At 38.6% G+C, this 22,435-nt stretch overlaps 2 long non-coding RNA genes across 2 annotated transcripts; one reads left to right on the plus strand and one right to left on the minus strand.

The window, feature by feature from the left end:
- Positions 1 to 216: 216 nt before the first annotated feature.
- On the plus strand, positions 217 to 7,711 carry LOC308193813. The gene is made up of 3 exons (XR_013949953.1): positions 217 to 808; positions 2,097 to 3,104; positions 5,532 to 7,711. It is a non-coding gene; the product is annotated as an uncharacterized lncRNA (long non-coding RNA).
- Positions 7,712 to 8,335: 624 nt separating this feature from the next.
- Positions 8,336 to 21,311, minus strand: LOC308193814. Its single transcript, XR_013949954.1, has 2 exons — positions 18,518 to 21,311; positions 8,336 to 12,363 (listed from the first exon to the last, which is right to left on the minus strand). It is a non-coding gene; the product is annotated as an uncharacterized lncRNA (long non-coding RNA).
- Between the last annotated feature and the right edge of the window lie 1,124 nt (positions 21,312 to 22,435).

Below are 22,435 nucleotides of genomic sequence, written 5' to 3' on the forward strand. Positions count from 1 at the left end.
CTTCATACTTCTTTATAGTTCCTAGTTTTAAAACGAAAATAAGATTGGCAGTTCACCAATGAGCACCTTCTCAAATGAACTCAGAAACAGAATGGAGTCACAGGTGTTAAGCCAAAGGGAGTCTAATGAACTGCTTGGGGACTTTCACAGTAAGCCAGACACACAGTCCATGCTGCAAGAAGAAGAAACAGCCATACTGCTAAATACACAAAGGGGATGATGTTGAAAAGAAATGATGCCTGTAATTTCTGTTCAGGCTTGAAGGTCTTCACCATTTGACACTAGGTGGAAGCCCATATAGACATACACAGGTAGTAAGAAATGTTAGTTTCTGTAGATTGGCAAAAATTTTGTAAAGGTCACTGTGTATTAGGGTAGTAACTTCCACAAAATAATAGATACATTTAAAAGAACAATAAAAATAAAATTAATTCAACATTTGTCCAAGAAGACTCAGAAGGATTTGTTCATCTTCTACAATGAACCTTCAAGTGAACAGAAATAGAAATGAATGCTACTGTAGAACCACCTGGTGTAATGTTTTGGAAATTGATTTGCCTATATCCTTAACCTTTCTCATGAGCTTTATTCCAGGAGGCAGCTGCTAACAAGAGGGAATATATTGTAATTACTTTGTGGTCTCCACCCACTTCCCAAATTAGATCCTACTCCCTCTCCCTAACGTAAAGGTAAAAGTCCCATTCATATCAGTTCAGCCAGAATCAGTTCCCTAAGGTACAGGTTTCATTTCAACGTGTAGATAGTAATATGGATACACTTCCTTGTCTCATCTGTCTGCAGTACGAAGGTATGTGCAATACCAACTCCTCAGTGTTATCCCAAGCTAAGAAAATATTAAAAAAAAAATGAGGAGGAGGAGGGTAGACACTTTTTTGTTTGCTTTGTGTTTTTTTTTTTCTTTGGAAAACAATCTGTGTGTCCAATGTGAAGATTGGTGGCTTGGGTAGTATTGTTTTAACCTAGCTCAGGTTAAAGCAACAGTCAGACTTAATCAAATCAATAATAATTCATTTAGCTGTGCTAAGATATTTGCCCAGTATACATACATTAGAGTGATACATTGTAGTGTGATATGCTATATAAAGAAATATTTCTCATATCTCTTCTAAATAAATTGCTTAACTTTAATAGTTTCCTATTAAGAAAAATAGACGTTCATGACTCACTTTCTTGATATCATCCTTTAGTTTGTATTTCTCCTCCTCTCCAAATGTAATTAATATTAATATTTTAAATTACTTCTAACACAGAAGACCCCTGTGTCTTTAATCATGCTCATTTCTGGAGCTATTTAAAATTCTCTCTTTTTTTCTGTCACAGGACATGACTGAAATTTTAATACTCTCTGCAAAATGGGTATATGCCATTGTTTTATTGTGTGTAATGACATTCTTTTCCCAGATATCCCAGATTTGGCTTGTTGACTGTTGTTGCACATTTAGAAAAGGTGTTCTCATATATCCACAGTAGCCTAGTCAAAAACATCACAGAAAATGAAAAAAAGTTCTTCTTCTGGGGCTATATATCAAGCATTTAAATATCATTTAGCTACTGCATGATCTCAATTTGAAAATTACTGAAGTATGCGGTAGTAAATTTGGATGATCATTATTTTAACACACAGTAAAGACTATAAATCATGTCGGGTGTCAGAATTTGTTTTCATAGAATGAAAGTTCAATACAGTATGTGGCAATCACCGTCCCTTAACTGAACCAAACACAGCTATTTTTGAGGATGAAAATTACATTTACATTATACAGTAGTAATGAGATATCCCAACAAATAGGATTACAGGGTTATTGCTCTAAGAGAAATCAAAACATAGCAAGAGACAGCTCCTGCCATTAAGCATCCACCACCTGATTGAGCAAGTTTAACTAAATACAACTCCTCAAGAAGCAACAGTAGCACAGAGAAGCAGATTGCCTTACTAAAGATGTCACAGCTTTTTGGTGGAAGCACCATGAGCAGGAGCTCAGAAACCCAGCACAGGGTCTACCAGGCTTCAGTTATGCCCTGAGCATGGATTACTCCTTGAGGTCAGACTGAAACCCTTCCCTTTCTGTTTGCAGAAATTACAGGTTGAAAACTTAGAGATTTGCTAATGTGATGATTCATAAGGAAACTGAGAGACATCAGCTACCATGAGCTAGAAACGGCCCCTGTACAGTATCAATGACAAAATGTCCACGAGAAGCTAAATGGTGTTATGACACAGACAGATCTTATTGTCATGGACTGCAGAGAAATGAGCATATACTTTTTGACAGCTTCACTGAAGAGGGACCAGAATATTTATGGGTAAATTTGTTTGAATACCCAAAGAAAATAACCAAGTGACCTTGTAATATTCTTTTGTAACAGCCTGTTATCCCTGTTTTACCTGTGGGATGATAGAGGCATTAAGGGTGGTTTGATTGTCTAAATGTAGGCAGCTGGTACTAACTTGGAAGCTTCACAGTGATCCTCCAGGACTCCTGGGTTTCCCAAGGTTATATTCTGACATTGTAGTTATACTTGCCAGCCTCATGCATATGTCTTGGATACATAGGATCTGCATTTAAACCCATGAATTGCATTGTAAGTGACCTAAAATAATCCAGAAATGATGCAATGAACTGTGAAAAGAACCCCGGGCATACACTTGGACTGCATTTCACAAAAATCAGCTCTTTTCTCACCTTTTTCATTCAGACTCATAACACCAATTTCTTCCCCTAAACCAATTGTTTACACTTCCACCAATTTCTCCCACATTTACAGCCTACATGGACAGTCAGTGTGACTCACTCCCTCTTTTTTCTACCTTTTTTTTACCTGCTGGCTGTAATGTCTGGTCACTTGTAGCCTATGAAACTATCCATAAAAATGAAGGATGAGGGGAAGAGGCAGCTGGGTGAGTGAGTAGGGCATCCCACGTAGGTGGAAAAGGCTCAGACTGTCCAGAAAAAGAGCTAACAGATTTGAAGGCAAGAGGAAAGAAGAGGCAGAGATGAAGTTTTATTTTTTCAGGAGTTGGGACAAGAGGTTGAAGCCCACCACAGAATTAAACTGGCAGTGAACATCAGCAACCAAAACCAGTAACTGATTTCACTACTAGCTTTTCAATACTAGTAAGACATGGTACCTTGCAGTCTCTTACAGTATAGCCATAAAGAACATCCACATTCAACTATCTATGATTTCATCTCTTGTATTATTTAGACATTCTCTTACAACTGTGCCTAAAAATAGCACTGGAGTGACATTAGATATTAACAATCGAAGAACAAAAGAGTATATAATGGACTCACTCTCCCTTACAGTTAGACTACCTGTATGTCCGCCTGGTTCTTGTGGTTTCAGTAAAGCTGGTCTGGTGCAGACGTTTAGACCCATAATTACTCTCACGTGGATACAGCTGGGAAGAGGAAAAAAATGTTGCTTTAAAATGTTTTATGAGTGCAGTGCCCATTACTAACTCTAGTTCTCGCACTGTGTGAGAGATGAATTTTGCTATTTTTAAAGTGTAAACACTTTGGGAATATAGAACATTTTATTTTTTATGTTTAGACAGTGCTTTACAGCCTGCAGTCAGACAGGGAGAGAATTAATACAGCAGAATTAGTTGTTTTATTGTGAGACAACATTTTACACAATTCCCTGCATTCAACAAATGTCTGTGTGGAAATGGAGAGGCACAATTCTTTAGCAAATTACTCACCTTCTCTGTTCTGTTGTGGTAACACGGATTTGACTGGAATTTACTCTTCTTGAAAGTATTTTCTGAAGTTAATTTTTGTTGCTGCTGAAAGATCAGATTCAAACATACCATCTAACAGATTATCTCTTGACCCTGAGCAACAGATGTCACATAATGCATGTGGAAATATGAGGAATTGCCTTGTAGTTTTGGAATTCTGATATCAAGCATCAGAAATGAAGTTTCATACAACTACTGACTAGTCACAAAGTTTTTGTGACTGCAGACCTCTGCTCCATAGGCTTATGCACTATGGACACCTATTTGGCTCTAAGCATGCATCAGTGGGATTTGACTTCAGAAACATGAAAAAAAAAAAAACTCACAATAATATTTTTTTCTCTTCTAATTTATTCTGCCCTTTGGAGTGCCAGGGATATGCCTGTCATTACTTCAAGGAACTTATGTATTTCTGCAGGCTTCAAACTTCACCAGATACACAACCAAATGCATGCCCCTCATATCCAAGTGAAAATTTAAGTGCAGTGGTACCAGAGAGTGTACTACAAGAAAATTGCTTTAAAACTGTTTTGTGTGTAAAGAAACTGGAGTAATTACTGAACAGTTGATAGTGCAATTAATTCAGTAACAAAAAGTAAGCTTCATTTAGTTTTCAGTAATTCAAACACAATCAGCAATTTTTATTGGTGCAGGAACTCCTTTATAAGACTTGTCTCATTCTAAACTAATTATTTCTGTGTTCAGAAGTATTCATGTGACTCTCCTGTCAGTTTCCTCCTTGCTCTCCATTTCAGACAATTACTATGTCTGTAGAAAAAATAAAATAAAAAAACAGACTGCCAAAAATGACAGTTGGTAAAAAATACCCCTTTTAGAGAAAATGACTTGGCAAATTCTGCTCTTTTGACTATTAAAAACCCTCACTTTTCAGGAACTTCTACTGCACAGTATTTTAAATTACCTGACAAGAACTTTTGACATGCTTGGTGTTTTGGAATAGCTTGAAGTGTTTGTGTGACATTGCTGAATATTTTTACATGTGATTATGGGAATTTTATCTTATTTGTCAGCTTAATTTTGATCTGAGTATCCAAAATAACAGTCACTGCCAAAAATAGCCGTCTCCTGTTGGACACCTATATGCTGGCTTCCCCAGCTCAAAGATCCACCTCACAAGCAGGTGGTTGTCTTTTCCATACCACGTTTCACAGTTACTTAGCAATAAGGGATTGTCTGACACATGCATTCTAACGAGAAATAGTAAGCATGGCACAGTTTCATGTATTCAGGCCAACAAGGTATTTAGGCAAAGGTGAAATGCCAGTTGCCTCATTAAAGTGACAAGTAAGTATAGTATACTGCCTGGTTCAGATAAAATAGTCAGACTGTTCTGGGAGTTGGACAACGATGTCTTGTCCACAGTTCACATCAGGGGCTGTTTGCTCATGTAAGGGCTTATGTCCATACAACGACTGGGCATAAGACATTTTAACCTGCTCGTCAGTGACATTCAGGGCTATCTGGTGCTGTCTAGAGTTTAAAACACTCGGCAAATTTTCTGTAAAGCATATAGTCCTTCTGACACCGGGTATTGCTGTTGTATGAAAACATTCAAGTATTTAACAATCTCCTGCTAAGAAATGCTGTCACCTATACTATACAGCTTGTCTTCCGTTTGATAGATTACATGCTGCAATGAAATATATACTTGTCCATGTAATTTTTTTAACTACATACTTGAACAATGATTATGATATGCATTGCATTTTAAACAATTTTCCATTATGTTTCATGTGCTGTACAGATTTCAGTTGGCATTTGCAAGACAGCCAGAAAATTACAGCAATTATTGAAAATTATTGTGATATAAAAGCAAAGCACTTCCCCACCTCCTATCAAGTTTCTTTGTATTGGTGTATAAAACAGACTGCTGCTTCAGCACCTAGGAAGACAAACTATATTTTTCCTCCTTAACTATTAACTGTGCAGAGAGAATAAATTCTACTTAGCTTAATAGTTTTGGTAGCAGATATGCAGTCAATACCATTTCTGAACTTTTACCAGGATTACGCTGTTTAGTATTGAGCCATTTACTTAGATTACAATCTGTTATATGTACACTCACATACATTTTCATAAGTGTAACAGTCGATTCTTTGTTCTTTGAAAATGTAATCCATTTTTAATTTCATTATTGCTTTTCTGGTTCAGATTGAGGAGATTTTAACAAGAACTTCTTTGGTCAATCTTTTTTATTACTTCATTTATCTTAATGGCAAGGACCTTTTCTATAAACTCATCTATCCATGGTTAGTTTTACATTCATGAATAGTTTCTTAAGAGCCTATGGGTATACTCACGTGCAGGAAGTTAAGCATTTGTGTGTTTGTAAGAATAAGGTCTTATTTTGCCTGGGCTTTTTTAAATACAGAGTACTAAGACTTCATTGTGTTCCTTTAAGGGGAGAAACAATTCAAAAGTGTTTGAGAAAGAGGATTAATGTTTTTCATAGCATACATAAAGAACAGTAATAATTTTCATCATGTATGTCTAACTCTAAAGTAAAAATTTTAATGCAAATCTCTGTACTATAGCATAAGAAACTTGTACTTTATGTGTTCCTGTGAGTTTAATTGAATTTGACATTGTAAATGGCAGGAATTTTAATTACTTAGGACATAATACAGATATTATTTTAACATGGTAGGTAAAGAGGATGTTGTTTGATTATAACTCAGTTCTACATTTTTTTCTTTTTAAAAAAGCAAATACGGGCAATGTCTTTATTGTGACAAGAAGGTGTCTGATACAAGTTGCTGGGAAAATAACCAAAAAAAAAAAAAAAAAGAAAACTATGTTAAAATAAAACAAAAAAGAATGTAATTCCTAGTTAAAACTTTGCCTAGGCTCCATGTTATATACATTGGAACAGCTACCCCAAAAAGATCTGTAAGCAAGTTCTCTGATGTGGGATACTGGGGTATGCTATGTCATGATATTACAAAGTTAAGAGCCTTAAATTAAGCAGGTCTCTTATTTATTTACCTTTTCCTTCTGTTGTGGTTTTCTCTCTGTACTCCTTTTCATTTTTTTCTTCTCAAGTTTTAACTTTAAAGAAGGCCACCAAGAACACAGACGAAGCACAGTTTAGCCATGAGCTTAATTTGAAAAAGCCAAGCGCCAATGCTGTCTGCTTGATATCAGTAAAGGTATTTGCTTGCTGTTCAGCATCCTTATTAACAGCCCGTCAGACACGTGGAAGAGGGATGTTGTGACAGTAAACAGCAATGCTGTGAGCAGGAGGTGAACTGGAAAATGAGAGCAACAAGTCAAATGTACTGTTGCTGAACATTGTAATCTCCACTAATTCCACTTGATTATTTTGACATAATTTGCAGCACAAATTATGCTAGATAAATTAGGGGGCTTACTCCCACATGCGTTTCAATGTTCCTAGAGACCTTCCTCCACCTCCTCCTCGATTCCTTCCACAGCAGGGTGCACTTGTGATTAAATGTATTTTGCACAATATGCTGACTGTTGTTACTTATGATAGTAACTGGTGGTTAGCGTTGAGGCAATTTTTAGCGTTAAACACAACTCTCTCTTTGTTTCTGATGAACAGTGAACAAACAAATTGAGGGAAGATAAACCCTCTGGTTTAGGAATTAGTTTAACTGAGCTCTTCTCTTTCTTTCGCCCCTTTTCACCATTCAAAAAACCAACCCCAGATACCTGTGCGGTTTTAAACAGTTATTTTTCTAGGAGCTTTGTAGTGTTCTAGGCATCGGATAGAGCACATCAGCCTAAAAACAGCAAAAGAGTTAAGCCCTGGCTTTGAGAAATTACTCAAAGCAGATAATATACTGAAGGTCTTGTACTCAAAGCATCCCTTCCCTCTCTTGTGGTTCATCTCTTCTTAAACCCCCATTTTCAGCATTTTCACTTCACATTTCAATATTAGCTGTACTTAAGTCTATGTGTTTCATTGAATGAACACTTGGAACAGACAGACACAGCCAGCCAGTGTTAAGAGCCGCAGCCCTGCCAGCTGCAGCACAATGTGGAGTGAGCCTGGTGCTGAAAGCAGCAGGGGGCAGCTCCTCTGCAGCCTCCCAAGCCAAGACACCGCAACCCAGTGTTCAGACCCATGGGCCAAAGGGCAGCCAAAGTGGGCAGCCGAGCAGCTGCTGCTCAGCCCCAGACGTTCCTCCCCAGCTTTGGTAGCACAAAAGGCCGCTGGTTTCTTCTCTTGCAAATGTTGGAGGACCGAGCATCCTTGGAGGTGGTCCAGCTCCTACTTCTGGGGTCCCTCTAATTTATGCAACCACATGGGCAAACTTTACAACACCTCGTACATTATTTGGCTACGGACAGACACAATGCATGGATGGTTATCACTGAGTATAACCAGATGAGCCTGTGTCACAGAGCTGCTTAGCATTACGGCTTAAAAATAGACATATATTTATATCGTTTTTAGTTGCCATGGGTAAGTCTAAACTGTATTTGGTTTTCTTTTTTTATAAACAGTGCCTTAAGTTATGTGAACTCACAAAGAGGAAAAAAAAAGCCAAAAAAAAAGAAAAAAAAAACAGAAACCAGCCATTTTGCACAAAAACACAGATTTTTTTAATATGTGAAGTACAGTTGACAGAAATGTACAGTATGGCATATACATAATATGCAGGAAGGTCAAGCTACCGGTGTCCTGCATCTGTCATTCATAAAGGAAGCTGTCTACCCAGGACACATGAATATAGGTTCCTGCAGTAACATGGAGCTTTTGTTTTTCTTCAGGTTTATTATGTAGAAGCCAAAGAGCATACTCAGACACTGAGTGCATTCATAACCCCTAGAAAAGTCTCGTGAATGCTTTCTCGAAGGCACCCCTCATTGACTTGTTAGCTGCTACAGACTGCAACCTAGAAACAAAAAGCAGACAGCCCTCACAACAATAACATCCCACCATAGTCCAGGCTTGTGTCTACAGCTCGGGAAAAAAAAAAAAAGTCAAATAAGTAAATAGATAGATAGATAGATAGAGGGGAAAAATAAAAATAATAAATAAATAAATAAGCAATTAAAATCCCTGTTGTCATTTTCTAGAGTAAACTCAAGGGTCCTACAGCCACGACCTTCTCTGAGCAGAGGCAATGGAGTAACTCTGAGGAGATCTGAAATGTGCAGTAGCATAATGACCTCATGCTGATCTCCTCTCCTGTGCCTTGTTTTTACAATTTTAGTACAACAGCTTTGTTACAAAAGGAGTAAACAGATCTTTGTCAGCTCCCCATGGTAGAATTGCACAGCCTGTTAGATGCTGGGGAGCTACATGGCAGAAATGATTAAATACCCTTTTCTTACGAAAGCACCCATCTTTTATGACTCATCTCTTTTCAATTCACCTTAAGCACCATTTAATTTAAAACTGAAACTTTGTAGGTAGCTTGAAGGAGTCATAGACAAGACAAATAGAAAGCAGTGGTGCTCCAAGATTGTATTATTTCTTACCAGAAAAGTTATGAAGCACAATACCTAAAAATACATGCACAATCTATTTAAAGCATTGTTATATTTGCTCACTCTTTAGTTTCCTTTGGGAGCTAGCTGTGTTGTGGCTGCATTCAGGAGCAAGCCTTCAATCTCATGGCCCTGCGGTTACAGGAAAATGGCAGCTGAGGATCACATTTTTGTTTTATACAGCTGTACAGCAACACTTTAGGCACCCTTTAATTAAAGGGAAAAAGTTAACTAAACTTTGTTTGCTTTCCCACAGTGGACTGCTTTATGACAGGGATGAAGGCTGGTTCATGGTTAAGAAACTGGCTTTACACTTGGGGATGAAAGTTTGGTTCCTGAATATTGCAAGGGTTTTTGTGTTTCCATGTGCAAATTTCTTAGGGCAGGGCTGTCAAAAGTAATGAATGATTTCAGTTTCCTCCAGATGAGGTTGCCCAATTGAAGACAATTTAGTGGATAATAATAATGGATTTAATGAACAATTTCCTGGATTTTCCAAGAAAAACTGAGCATCAGCATTCCTCAAAATAAGGTCCCTTTGTCTTCAGTTGGGTAGTGCAGATTTCCTCCTAACATTCCTACATGCTTTCTGAAAATCTAGCCCAACATCACTGGGGCTCAATTGCCTATCTATATTAGGAGAAAATTCATATCATTTTCTCCATCCTTTATCTTTTGTTTGCTTTTATTTTTGCCTGCTTAGCTCCAAATCCCATTTAATGTGCCAGTGTGTAGTGCCTGGAATTGAGTTCTCAGATCCTGTCTGATGATTTTTAATGTTACTAAAGTGCAAGTGTCTCAGTATCAAACTCATACATTTTTATATGCATCTTTTTCAGTGCTTTATATAGAAAAATACTGTACACCTGCATCCAATTTGGGTGTGGGATAGTTGGCATAAAGAAAGCTGCTGGAGTGCCTTAGAAGCCTTTTCTTGCCATGACACTGTGGCTTCTGTCAGATTCCCTTCCCTGCTCTTTGTGTTGCTGCCGTGGCTTGGGCTGCACACAGAGGCAGCAGCCGGCGTTTGAGCGGACACATGGAGACCATCGACTCCATCCCACAAGAGCAAATGGGCTGCCAGGGAACAAACATCCCCCAGGGAAGATAAGCAGATTACTTTAGTCCTCACATTTCTGCCACACTCTCCTGAGTGATCAGAAGGACACCACAAGAAGCGCTCTGAAAAGCACTAATCTGCTTCAGCACACTTCATTAAAACTGAAATCCAATCAGCTGAAATATGCCGCACTTTAACGGAACCAAAAGGACTACAGAAGACTCAAACTGTTCTTTACTAGCTTGTGTTTGCAAAAGGGAAAAGCAGCACTGTGGGGCACTAACCCTGATGCCAGTGAAGCACAGTCCATGTAGCTCATTCATGCACACCCCACAGGAAACCCTAGTTAGGGAGCCATATGCAGAAGAAAATATAGAACAGAATAGAATAGAACAGTTGAAAGGGACCTACAAAGATCATTGAGTCCAAGTGCCTGACCACTTCAGGGCTAACCAAAAGTTAAAGCACATTACTGAGGGCATTGTCCAAAGGCCTCTTGAGCGCTGACAGGTGTGGGGCATCAAACACCACTCTGGGAAGCCTGTTCCAGTGTATGGCCACCCTCATGGTAAAGAAATTCTCCCTAGTGGCCAGAGCGAACCTCCCCTGGCCCAGCTCTGTGCCGTTCCCACACATCCTGCCACCGGTGAGCAGGGAGCAGAGGCCGGCACCTCCCTCTGTGCTTCCCCTCCTCAGGAGGTGCCGAGGGCAGGGAGGTCGCCTCTCGGCCTCCTCTTCTCCAGGCTGGGCACCCCACGTGTCCTCAGCCTCCCCTCACGGGACAGGCCTTCCAGCCCTTTCACCAGATTCATTGCCCTCCTCTGGAGGCTTTCAAGTGCCTTAACACGCTGTCAGTATTGTGGAGCCCAGAGCTGCTCTCAGTGCTCACCGCAGGCCCTGTTGCTCTGGACCCACGCAATCCATGTCCGTCCTGTTGCCCCAGCCCCACAGCCTGGCAGGTGTGGACATGACAGCACCAGTCAAAGCACAGAGAGCGCCAGAGGGGTCTGCCCAGGACAGGAATCAGCTCCAGTCTCTGACGGCTGGCCTCCAACAGTACTGGCAGCACCGGTATGCTATTGCTAGGTGTGTGGGTAGCTGCTGGCAGCTACGGTTAACAGCATCTAGCTGGGCCTTGGCCTCGTGAACTGCCAGCTAGAACAAATGGTATTTCTCCGAAGATTTCCAACGTCTCCGTCACTGGCTTCAGGGCTAGATCAGAAATAGCTCACACATGGCTTCACTCTTTGACCTGCCATTCCTGCTGCAAAGCCATAAACAAGCACTGGGGTCACACGGGGGAAGAGCCTAGCATTTCAGGGCAGGGGGAGGCTCTTACTACTTACACAGTTCAAACTCCAGCAGAAATAAAACTATTTATTTAGGGGTAATTTATCGCGATCATTAATATTAGTTGTGATTCAGAGGCGGCAAAGACAGCAGATCTCCCAGTCCATTCCAACTCCAGTTGTTATGCACAATCCTGTCTCTTAATCCTTGGTAAAATACTCTATCTAAACAGTCCACAAGCTTTATTGCAAAGTGTTAAAAACCTAATGGTCTTCATTTACTAACTTAATTTCTGGTCTGAAATGGAGAGCTTTACAGCAGCTTTGTTTAAATTATGTGAGTTTAGAGAGCACTTAAATTCAGCCTCAAACTGACCTTGTTGTACAAACTGTAATTTTTTTGGCACCAAAGCCTCAGGCTGCAGTCTGCTGCTGGTTGCGTGCTGTATTGTGTCTTTTCAGATGCATCCCCTGAATGCATCTCCCACATATTTGCAGAAAAGGACTGTTTCCTGTTCAAGTCCTGATGCCCTGCCAAACGTTCATTCTCAAGTAAGTAGCACAATGAATTATCTCTTCTTCCATACTGAATAGCAGCCCCAAAATAATCCACAGGTTAAACTGGGAGCTCTTGGAGCTATAGAGACATATGGAAGGCTTGGAAGTTCTGTCTTGGAAACATGAGAAAAATTTGACCTTCTAATCACCACGTGATCATACCATGCATGCCTGCAGACATCTGCTTGACCACATGTACGTTCTTCCTGTAAAAAAAAGAGTGAAATTAGAACTTGCGAGCCTCAGGAAATTTTATTATTTCAACATTTTGTTCATTTCAAATGAGGAGGAAGCTGAAACAATGATCTCTCCTGTACTCTTCAGTGACCCTCCCTCAAAGTGAGTATCTAGACTTTCCCTGGCAGTATTTTTGAGAAGAAAATGGTAGCTTAATGGAAATAATGGAGATTTCTATTGGATTTCTATTCTGACAGAAAATTATGGTCCACAAATTTAGGTGTTGGTTTTATTTTTGAACTGCTTTCTGTGGAGTGTATCTTGAGGTATACTTTTGCATTCTTGAATTTTTGCCATGCCTGTGACATATTTGCTTTTTTTTATTATTTATTTTTAAAGAAGTGCTGCCAGGAGGTAGGACCTTCTTAAGTTTTCCCTCTGAATATCCTCTCATTTCTTCTGGGCTCCTAGTATCATTCAGAGTCACCTGGGAGCTTCCTAAACACACCAAGGAAACCCTGAGCAGTGAAATTATGATACTTGAAATGAAGGATAAAAACATCACCAGGAGCTCACTGCAAAAATGGCACTGTTACTCCTTGCTGGTGAGTGCAGCGATGCTGCTCTCAGGCACCTCCTCCTGCGAGGTGGGAACTGCTGCCCCTCTCCTGGTGGAAGGTCCACCACCACCTTGCCTCTTGACATGAAACAGAAGGAGAAATGGTAGATAGGGATAGGGATAAAGAACTTGAACTAGAATAGAATAGTTCAGTTGGAAGGGACCTACAAAGATCATTGAGTCCAAATGTATCTGTGAATATTAGGCAGCTTAGTGAAAGAAAATAAACCATGTATTTTTAATTACTGAGAAAAGTCTTACATTTTCCCCAGTATGCACATCAATGCATGAGGCACAATGGTGTTTGTATCTTGACTTTGTATTGATCTTTTATTTAAAAAGATCTATGTCCCAATGCAGAGAGGCTTTCTCAAGCTGAGCATCTAGCATTACTGAAAGCAGGAAATACGTGTGTTATTTGACAGGGGATTCTTGTTTATTTTTATATTGAAGAATAAAATCTTCCTCCCAGAAACATGCCAAGGTTTCCATTTCAGGGATAAAAATACTTCCATTTCCCTTCAGAAGATGACTAGTATTACAGAAATTGAGATAGAATGTTTCTCCCTCTATTTTCTTTTTTCTTCTCATATATGTCTATACATTGACCTAACCAATAATGAATACATATAAAAGCTACATAACAATACAGCTATTATTGGATTACCAGGTAGAATAAGGACTAGTTTAGCAGCTATGAATATGTGGCACATGCTGGGCTATGAATATGTGGCACATGCTGGGTTAAGAAAACTTTGAACTGCAAAGTTTCTAAAAGCCTGGTTTTCCAGAACTACTGAGATGGTGGCATTTTGCCAGGCTGATTTACAGACATGGCTCATTTTTATTTTTTCAAGCTGTCTTCTGCTATCACTCTGGCTACCCAGATGTCATACATTTATGAGTTCTGAAGAAGTTCAGAAATAAAAATGATGAGCTTCTTGCAAAGATATGCAATCTCTCATTAAAAACAGCTACTGTTTCAGAAGACTGGTGGATAGGTAATGTTTAAAAAAAGAATTCAGACAATTAAAAGCATTAGAGTAGTAAGGGTTACATCAATACCTGGAATATGTGGTTGAAGTGTTACTTATAAACAGAATAGCAAATTGTCTGGTGTCATAACAGGAGTGAGTTTAACCAATGTTTTGTTGTGTTTTTTTTTTTAAGTAAAAAAGCATCTCACTTTTCATCAGAAGCTTTAAACTGGAAAAATCAAGCGATTCATAAAGAAAACTGGTTGACACAATCTGCTCAGGTTTACCAAGAAATCCTTATCCTGAAGTATATATCACATTAAAGGCAAAGCATTTTCATGAATCACAAACCTGGCACAAATTTAAAGAAGCAGTGTTTTTAGGTTCACTTCTTAAAAATATTACAAGGGTCAGTATTAGATTCAATGTGTAATGTATTTACTAATCATCTGAACAGAAGGTGGGTAGAGAAGTAAGACTACTTGAAAAGTAGTAAGTAATGAAACGAGAAACAACAAAGGTCAGTGCTGAAGGAAAATATTTACTTGCCTAAGTCCAAAAACTTCACTTTAGGAAAGGAACCTGATATTAACTGTGCATCTGTAGTTAGTGACATGCAAGTATCCTTTTCTTCCTATACGCGGGCATACCCATCCAAAAGTGAAATAATAGAGCAAGTGGATGCACAGGGAAAAATAATTACATCAGAATTCAGAGTAAAGCTTCAGATAAAAAAAAGATGAGTCGAATATTCATTAGATGATTTTAGAAAAAGATATTGCAGATTCAGCATGAAAGACATTCAGAGAAGGGCAATAAGAATGGTCAATGGCATGGAAAAAGCTCTTGTTCAGAATGACTTGAAAACCCTTAAGACTGTTTCAATTAAAGGAGTTTAACAACACTGGACACAATAATAGAAATATTTCAAATAAGGGGAGCAGGTAAAGAAGTATGAGAAGCTTCTGCTTCTTCTGTGATTATTCAAAATGATGACAATTTATGAAAATGGAAAGCAGTAAATTCAAATTGAAAGAAAGAGAAGTTTGGAAAGTCAAACCTGGCAAGGTGGATTTATAGTAATGTAGGTTAAAGAAATATCAGGAAATTTGATTTTAAAAAATGGAAAAAATAAAAGTACTTCAAAGTTTATGTCAGTCTCCAAAGAGCAGAATGACCAACATTAGAGCCTCCCAGACACACATAATCCCTCTGAGAATGTTTTCTCCATGTTCTCATGTGTCTGGCTGTGGTTTGTGTTCTCATGCATCTGGCTTGGTGTTGTTGTATCTGGCTTTGTGGATTCTTCATAGCAATCTCTCTGTTTCTAAATTACCTATGGCCATAGGTGAATGAAAACAAACAAACAAGTCTTCTCTTCCAAAATACTAATAGTCAAATTTCAGTTAGAAATTTGTTAGTTAGTTTGAAAGTTAGAATGAGGTAAATTTCAGTTAGAAATTTGACTATTAGAATAAAATTACATCAGCTCTACTCAGGGGTATGGCAAAGTACCTTTTAATATGCTCAGCCAGCTCTTTAATTCTGATAAAGACCCATTTATAACTATGTATAATATTTAGTTATGGGCATTTATTTTGGGGGGTCTGGCAGGTAAGGCTGGAAATTAGGAGCCAACATAACATAGTTGTGGGAGGCATCCAGAAACTCATAGCATAATTGATAGGGAGAGCAGGAAACATTGCTAGTTTGGTTTCTTGTATGAAAGCTGTTCCTGTATTTAACTCTGTTAGGATTTTTAGAATGAGGGTCTCACCAAATCTCTGGTTTTTTGATTGCTATGTAGATCACCATCAAAAAAGACCTATAGATGGAAAGATACAAATGGAGGTCTGCAGCTTGTAACTTTGCAGGGTTAAAGTAACTTGAGGAACAGGGTCCTTCTAGAATTCAGGCCAGAAAAGTCCAACATAATAAAAATAATATATGTAATGCAGGGGTATTATAGCACAATGTCTCTGCCTGGCAATATTTTTAAACCTATTTTTCTGTTAACTTATTTAAATATCTGCCAGCTTGAGTTCTCATACACAGTGTCCCGAGGCATTAATCTCCTTAATAAAATGCTATGCATTCCCACTGAAGCCAGTAACAGAAAAATAAAAGGGAACCTGTGGTCATATTTCACCATAAAAATGATCTTAAAGAATTGCTGAGTGTACGGTCTAAAATGTTTTGTAAGTTCGCTAGCTAACCCTTTCTCTGGAGACAGAGTAATAATGAGTATGTCCCAGGGAAATAAGAAATAGCAAGACCATGCAAGGTGAAAATATAACTAGAAGAGCTAATGCATGACTATTGATTATTTTTGCAGATTCACTGTTGCTGCAAGTTGCCATTGTCCTATCGACATCAAAGTGCCACCACTGCAGGATCTGTCCCTATATGGTCACAGAAGGAGCTCAAATGGCTGTATGAGCTATTTCGCATGTGCAAAAATATGCGCGTGCTCATGCTGGTACGGCTGTGCCTACAGTGCTACACCAGAATGCAAAGCCCTCTTGCAGGGTCCAGACGAAGTCTTGCAGAATATCAAAGAGGCCAATTACAGAAATGTCTGAGCATGCTGATGGGATGGTGTAGTTAACTCCTACTGCAGTGAGACTGTTCAAGAAGAAGCTACAAAGTTCTTGGGTCAATAGTTTTACCATTTTCCCCAAGGAACTCTTTTTCCTTCTCTCTCTGGCAGTCTCCCCTCTGCATCACTTAGGCACTTTCAGGCTACATCAGAAATCTCTTCTTGAGCACACAGAGTCATATCAGACTCCGTCAGTAAGATTTGAATTCTCCCTCGCAGTTTCTGAAGGTGCACGGAGACAGCTATGAAGGGGCCTGCTAAACTAACTTATCAGACAAAAATGACACAAAGAGCTGTCAACGTGTGCTATGGCTTGCTGACTACTGCAGGGAGCAAAGAGGACTCACGCCGTGTGAGGGCTTGCTGGTGGCTGGGCTCTGTCTGTGTTAGAGCTCAGTGGCAAGAGCAAGAGGGATCCTGACATCTTTGCCTGATTCTTGAATCTGTTTGAACATCATGACAAAGGGAGAAAGAATTAATGTTCAGAAATGAATAATTTCCAAGGAAGATGAACTCCTTAATATCATACATAAGATGTTATGAGGCACGGAATATTTGCTGTGCTTAATTTCATCATTCTGTACAACCACATTCTGCTAGAGACACTCATGGGATGGAATGGAGTGGGCCTATATCGCTCAAATAAGACAAACAAATGTATTTGGGTTGTAATTTGTATTAGATGATAGATCCTATGGTAATTTTATATCAAATAACTCATTCTTACACTCCCTGAGAGCATGGTTGTTTATAGTAGCCTGTCTGTCCTTCGCATCTCTTTTACTGGTGCAGCAGGAAACACGATAGCAAGGGGATTTGCTTGTGACTGATGTATCTACTGCATATGCAATGTGCACAGGTCATATATAGTTGCAGAATACATGGTAAAGCATTCTTCTGTAAAATTTAGCTATGTGAAATTGCTTTCCAATTCCTTTGCTTCCAATTGCCTTTGGTGGAGATTCGATATTTTTTTTTTTCCTGTAGATTATTTCTGGGCTCAGATAATGAAGCTATAAGCATTTGAAAGCTGTCATTTCTAGTTAAATCTCCATGCTGAAAAGGATTATTACATATCAGTGTCTAGGCAGTTTGTGTCAGTATAATTCAGCAGATCAGGGACTGGACACTCTAACTCTGTGAATTGTCACAGTCACTGGACAAGTCACTCTGACTGTAGTGCAGGGTGTTAATAGCTATGGATGTTTGTTTTAATAAATCCTTCCTTCCTTTTAATAAATCCTTCCTTCCTCTCTTCAAATCAGAGCACTTCACAGATTCACAGATTCACAGATTCACTTCATTTTCCTTATTTTTTTTTCCCTATTAAAGGACCCCTCCCAGGCCCTACTCTGCAAACAACCATTACCTCCAAATCACAAGGAGTAATTTCCCAGGTATTTTCACAGTCAGCCCAGTTCTGATCAAAGAGACAAAAATGATCTCAGAAGTTATCACAAGCAGCACTGCACCTGTTAGTTTCTTGCCACACTCCTTTCCTTGGAATAAATGGCGTTTTATACCCACTTTACACATTTAAGTAACAAGTTTCCAAGCTGCACATTTGTTTGTAGCACGAAGCTGTCTGGCTTAGTAATTAAGCTTGGCACCATTTTGAACAACTGGTCACATCCAATGGCAAAACAAGAATGAGTACCCAAGACTCGTACCCAAGATAGTTTCAAGCAGATGTTTGCTGTGACACTGAGGGAAGAGTTTGAGCAATCAATAAATATTCATTGATTAGACTTTCCTTTTTGTAACATCTGAATGGTTAAAGACATTTATGTTCTTCATAGCTCGCTATTTTTCCCTCTAAGATGCAATGCAATCATTTCTCTGCCAAGTAAAAATGGCATAATTTCCCAAATGGGTAAAAATTCCCCTCAGTTATTGCTAAAATTTCCTATATAAAAAAGGAAATTATGTTTCTGAGAGCCTGGGGATTGAACACAATTTTCCAGAGTCAGTCAGACAGTCCCACTTACCTATAATGCAGTGCTTTTGAAATCAGCTACACAGCATGGTATGTGACAGTATCCTGCATCTAATTATGTTCCAGTTTATAAGAGGGTGTGAAACAAGCCTGCTATCTCTTTATATTGCACTTACACTTCTAATTATATCTACAGCCTGTTATCAAAAATATAATTAGGCAAGGTGCCAATAGGTCATGGAGCTGCTTTAGTAACTGTGGCTGGCTGGCTAACTGCCTGCAGTTAACAATTGGGCTGATAAACTCCAATCGTTGTTATTATGGGAAATCTATGCAACTGATGGATGTTCACTGTTTCCAAAGCATTCAAACATTCTGCTTATTTTCACTTCAAATTACTTACCACTCTCCTTTGAAAGGGCATAGGCAGCAGCAAAGATAATTAAACAACTGTTAGTTACTAATTAAATAAAAAAATAAAGTTTACTAATTAAAACAAAACAAAACAAAAATCTCTAAGCCTTACTTTCTAACAAGGAGGGAGTTTTAGCAAGATCAAGGTTAGCTGGTTGGATTATTGGTCTCTTTGGAAGAGATACATCGAAACCATGCCTGGATGCAAATCCAGGCACTTATTAAATAGTTCTAACTCATTAATCCTATGCTTGTACTGTGTGTGTGGGGGGATTTCTATCCAAGAAATGAATAAACAAAGACAAGTTAGGGAGCTTGATTCTTCCACTCTTACTCTCTGTAAGCACTATCTATACAAGTACTCTTGCTTAATTCAGTGGGATTACAGGTAGGGTTGAATGCTTGATTTAAGACATTGCTTCCCTTACAGTACATTTGGTAGCGTGAGTTTACCAATTCATGTTAAAAATCACTTGGCCTTTCTTTGCCTTTTTGCTTTGAACTGAAGTCAGAGGTGCATGCAACCACACATATTTTGGCTAATTTTAGCTAAGCTTTCCAGATGGGGACTCATATTTCACAAGTACAATTCAAAGCAGTATGTACCTTTGATCAGTTCTTTATAGTAAGAAGAACAGAGAATCGTAAATGCAAACTAATTCAAGTCAATTTTAACCAACTTAACACACTTTTTTAATACTGAAACCGAGTCTTCCAAGGAGCAGACTGAATCAGGGCTACTTAAATTCAGTCTGTAATATGGAGAATCTGAGACTTCTGTCTCAGTCTGGGATGATCCCCTGCCTAACATGGTATCTGAACATCTTTAAATCCCTGTAGAAGTCTGGATTCAGACCAGGATCTAGACATCATGAGTAGCAAGTGGCTATGTGTTATTTCTGTACAATGCCATCCTGGAGGTGAAAGGCATTTCAGAGGTCACTTTGTCTGTACAAGGAAGGCCAATTAGATTCACGTCCTTTACATTAGATAATTATGCAAGTTCTTTCTCAAGACATTCAGGGATGAGGACTGTAGCCCTGCCCAAGTGACCTATTTCAGTGCTTCCAAAACTTCACTCACGGTAAACTTTTCTTACTGCCTGCTGTGACTCATTCCAGTTTCAACCCATTATTTCTTGTCGTAGTGAGTCAACTAAAAATTTTCAGTTTTCTGAATTGTTATTAGCATTTTGGAAGTCATAAAGTGCTGTAATTGAGGATACTATTGGGAATTCAGTTTCAAAGTATAGAGTTAGCCCTTCACAGTTTTCTATAGTTAACCATGCATATAGTGTGGGTTTTTTTCTAGGACCTATCCAAATCATCAGCAAATTGTCCTCTGACCTCATCTCTGAGAATTTTGTATTCTTAATCACAGGTACTGTAATTAAATGTAAGTATTGTAATCACATAATTAAATAGAAATCTCTCACTATTGCAGTCTGTATTATTATTATATGAAATTCTCTTTTGTAACTGAGGGCTCTTCTTCATTTTTAACACTTCAAGATATAATGGACTTTTTGGTCACAGAATTGACTTTTTCCTTTAGTTAAGTTTCAACAATTATCTTGTTTCAGAAAAAAATTCCAATGCACCAGAAACATATCGGCTACATAGCGCTCTGTTTAGAGGTACAGACAAATTTTGCAGTCAGTCAGCAGTTTACACGTTGCAGCTTATCTAGTACAGCGTTAAGAAGTTGCTTTACAAAGGTCACATTAATGGCTCACATTACCCATTGTGTCTGACAAAGTTATTCTTTTTTAATCTTTTAATCTTCTGCATAAAAAGGTACAATTCTAATATTGATCAATGAATATCCAAAGTATGCTTTAAATTTCTAAATACTGGGTTAGTATATTCAAAATTTCACTGTATGATAGGCAAAGTCACTTATTAAAAGTTGCTTCTGTTCACCAACTGGACTGATTGAAGTTTCTCAGGACTTTTCGTATGTAGAAGTTCAAGTCATGCTAAGCTTTTTAATTATTCAAATCAGCTGAGTATATTTAGGAAAATGAGATTCAAAGTGGACTTCTAATGGATAATGCCTGCAGTGTGAAGGCTTCGTTTCTAAATTGCATTTGTCATCACAATATTTTTGCATAACCTCAGCTGAAAATGAAACTTGCTTACCTAAATGTGAACAGACAAATGAGCCACAAGAAAACAGATTCTTGTACAGAATATCATTATTTAAGCCTAGTTGCAGATCTAGCTGAGATGTGTCAGCCTTTCCTGAATGTAGAGAAGATCACCGTACATTCCACACAGATGTCATGCTGCTAGAAGATTGCTTTCAAATATGTTTTGAAAAGCAGAAAAAAAAAATAAACAAAAACAAAACACTTGTAAAAAGGAAGTGGAGAGAAATAGCTGAGATACCACCAGTCTCCAGAGAGGGGATCTATCAGCTGGCAGAGGAGTCCTGACAGGGTTCTCACTTTGCAGGCTCTTTCTTAGAATTAATAGAAGGGTAGGGAAAGAAGAACCTCCAAAGAATTATTTCCACCTAAAGGTAATTGTCTCGGCTAAGTGAAATGCATCTCTCTGAGACATTTCTGTCCTTACGCAGGGAGTTCAAACAGCTTTAGAGAGATCCTAAAGGCACATAAGGAAAAACATTGGATAAAAACCCAAGACAAGGAGAGAGGGGAGGTCCTCACCAGCATTTTATATCAAACCGACTGACGTTTCTCCCTGCTCAGCACAGAGGCTGTTTTGCATCCTCCTCAGAAGTTTAACTCTCACCATATGTTGTTATAGGAAGAATTTGGCACCTCACCCAGTGTTCTGAATCCAAGGGCTGGTAACCCAACACCCGCACACAGCAGCGCTCCCCACCACCATACACAAGTCCCCCGGTGCATCTTCAGATCTGCTTTTAAGATTAGATAAGTATTAGATTGAATAACCCAAGACTGGAGTTGGTGACTGGTTTTGCTGTCTTTTGGTCACTGTGAGAACCTTACCAGTCCAGCAGAACATTTTATAAGATTCAGCTTTTTTCTAAATGGCATTAATTGCTGTTTCCCTTCTCAGCTGTGCACTACACTTTCTGTTTTTTGTCTGCCAATTTCATACCAGGGCAGCTGCAGCTCACTTTTGCTGTGTGCAGTTAGTTTGCGAAACAGGTCCGAGATCCTCTGGGATAGCAGACAGTATATAAATATGAAACAATATTGAAAAGCATAGCCAGTTAGCTTCTTGTAAAACTACCTGCCAAAGTAATATAATATTCCAGACTCAATTACATGCACATGAAAGGAAAAATCAAAGTAAAAGACAAAATGAACTCTAAAAGTAATGTGTTCAGTTGTTTTTCTTTATTCTTTGACAAATGTACATACATGATTTTTTAAAGGTAAACAGTTGTTTAATCCTAAAACGTATGGTAGAATGGATTAGTGTTTAAATAATTAACATTTACACTTTCTAGTGATCCTTGACACTCACAGTGAAGAGCTGGGACTTTACATTCTTGAATCCTCAGTTCAGATACTGCAGTATTTGTTAAGGAATGAGGATAAGAAAGTCAGATTTTTTTTCAT

Source organism: Anser brachyrhynchus (genome assembly GCF_964034855.1).
Source record: "Anser brachyrhynchus genome assembly, chromosome: 4".
NCBI classification, from domain to species: Eukaryota; Metazoa; Chordata; class Aves; order Anseriformes; family Anatidae; genus Anser; species Anser brachyrhynchus.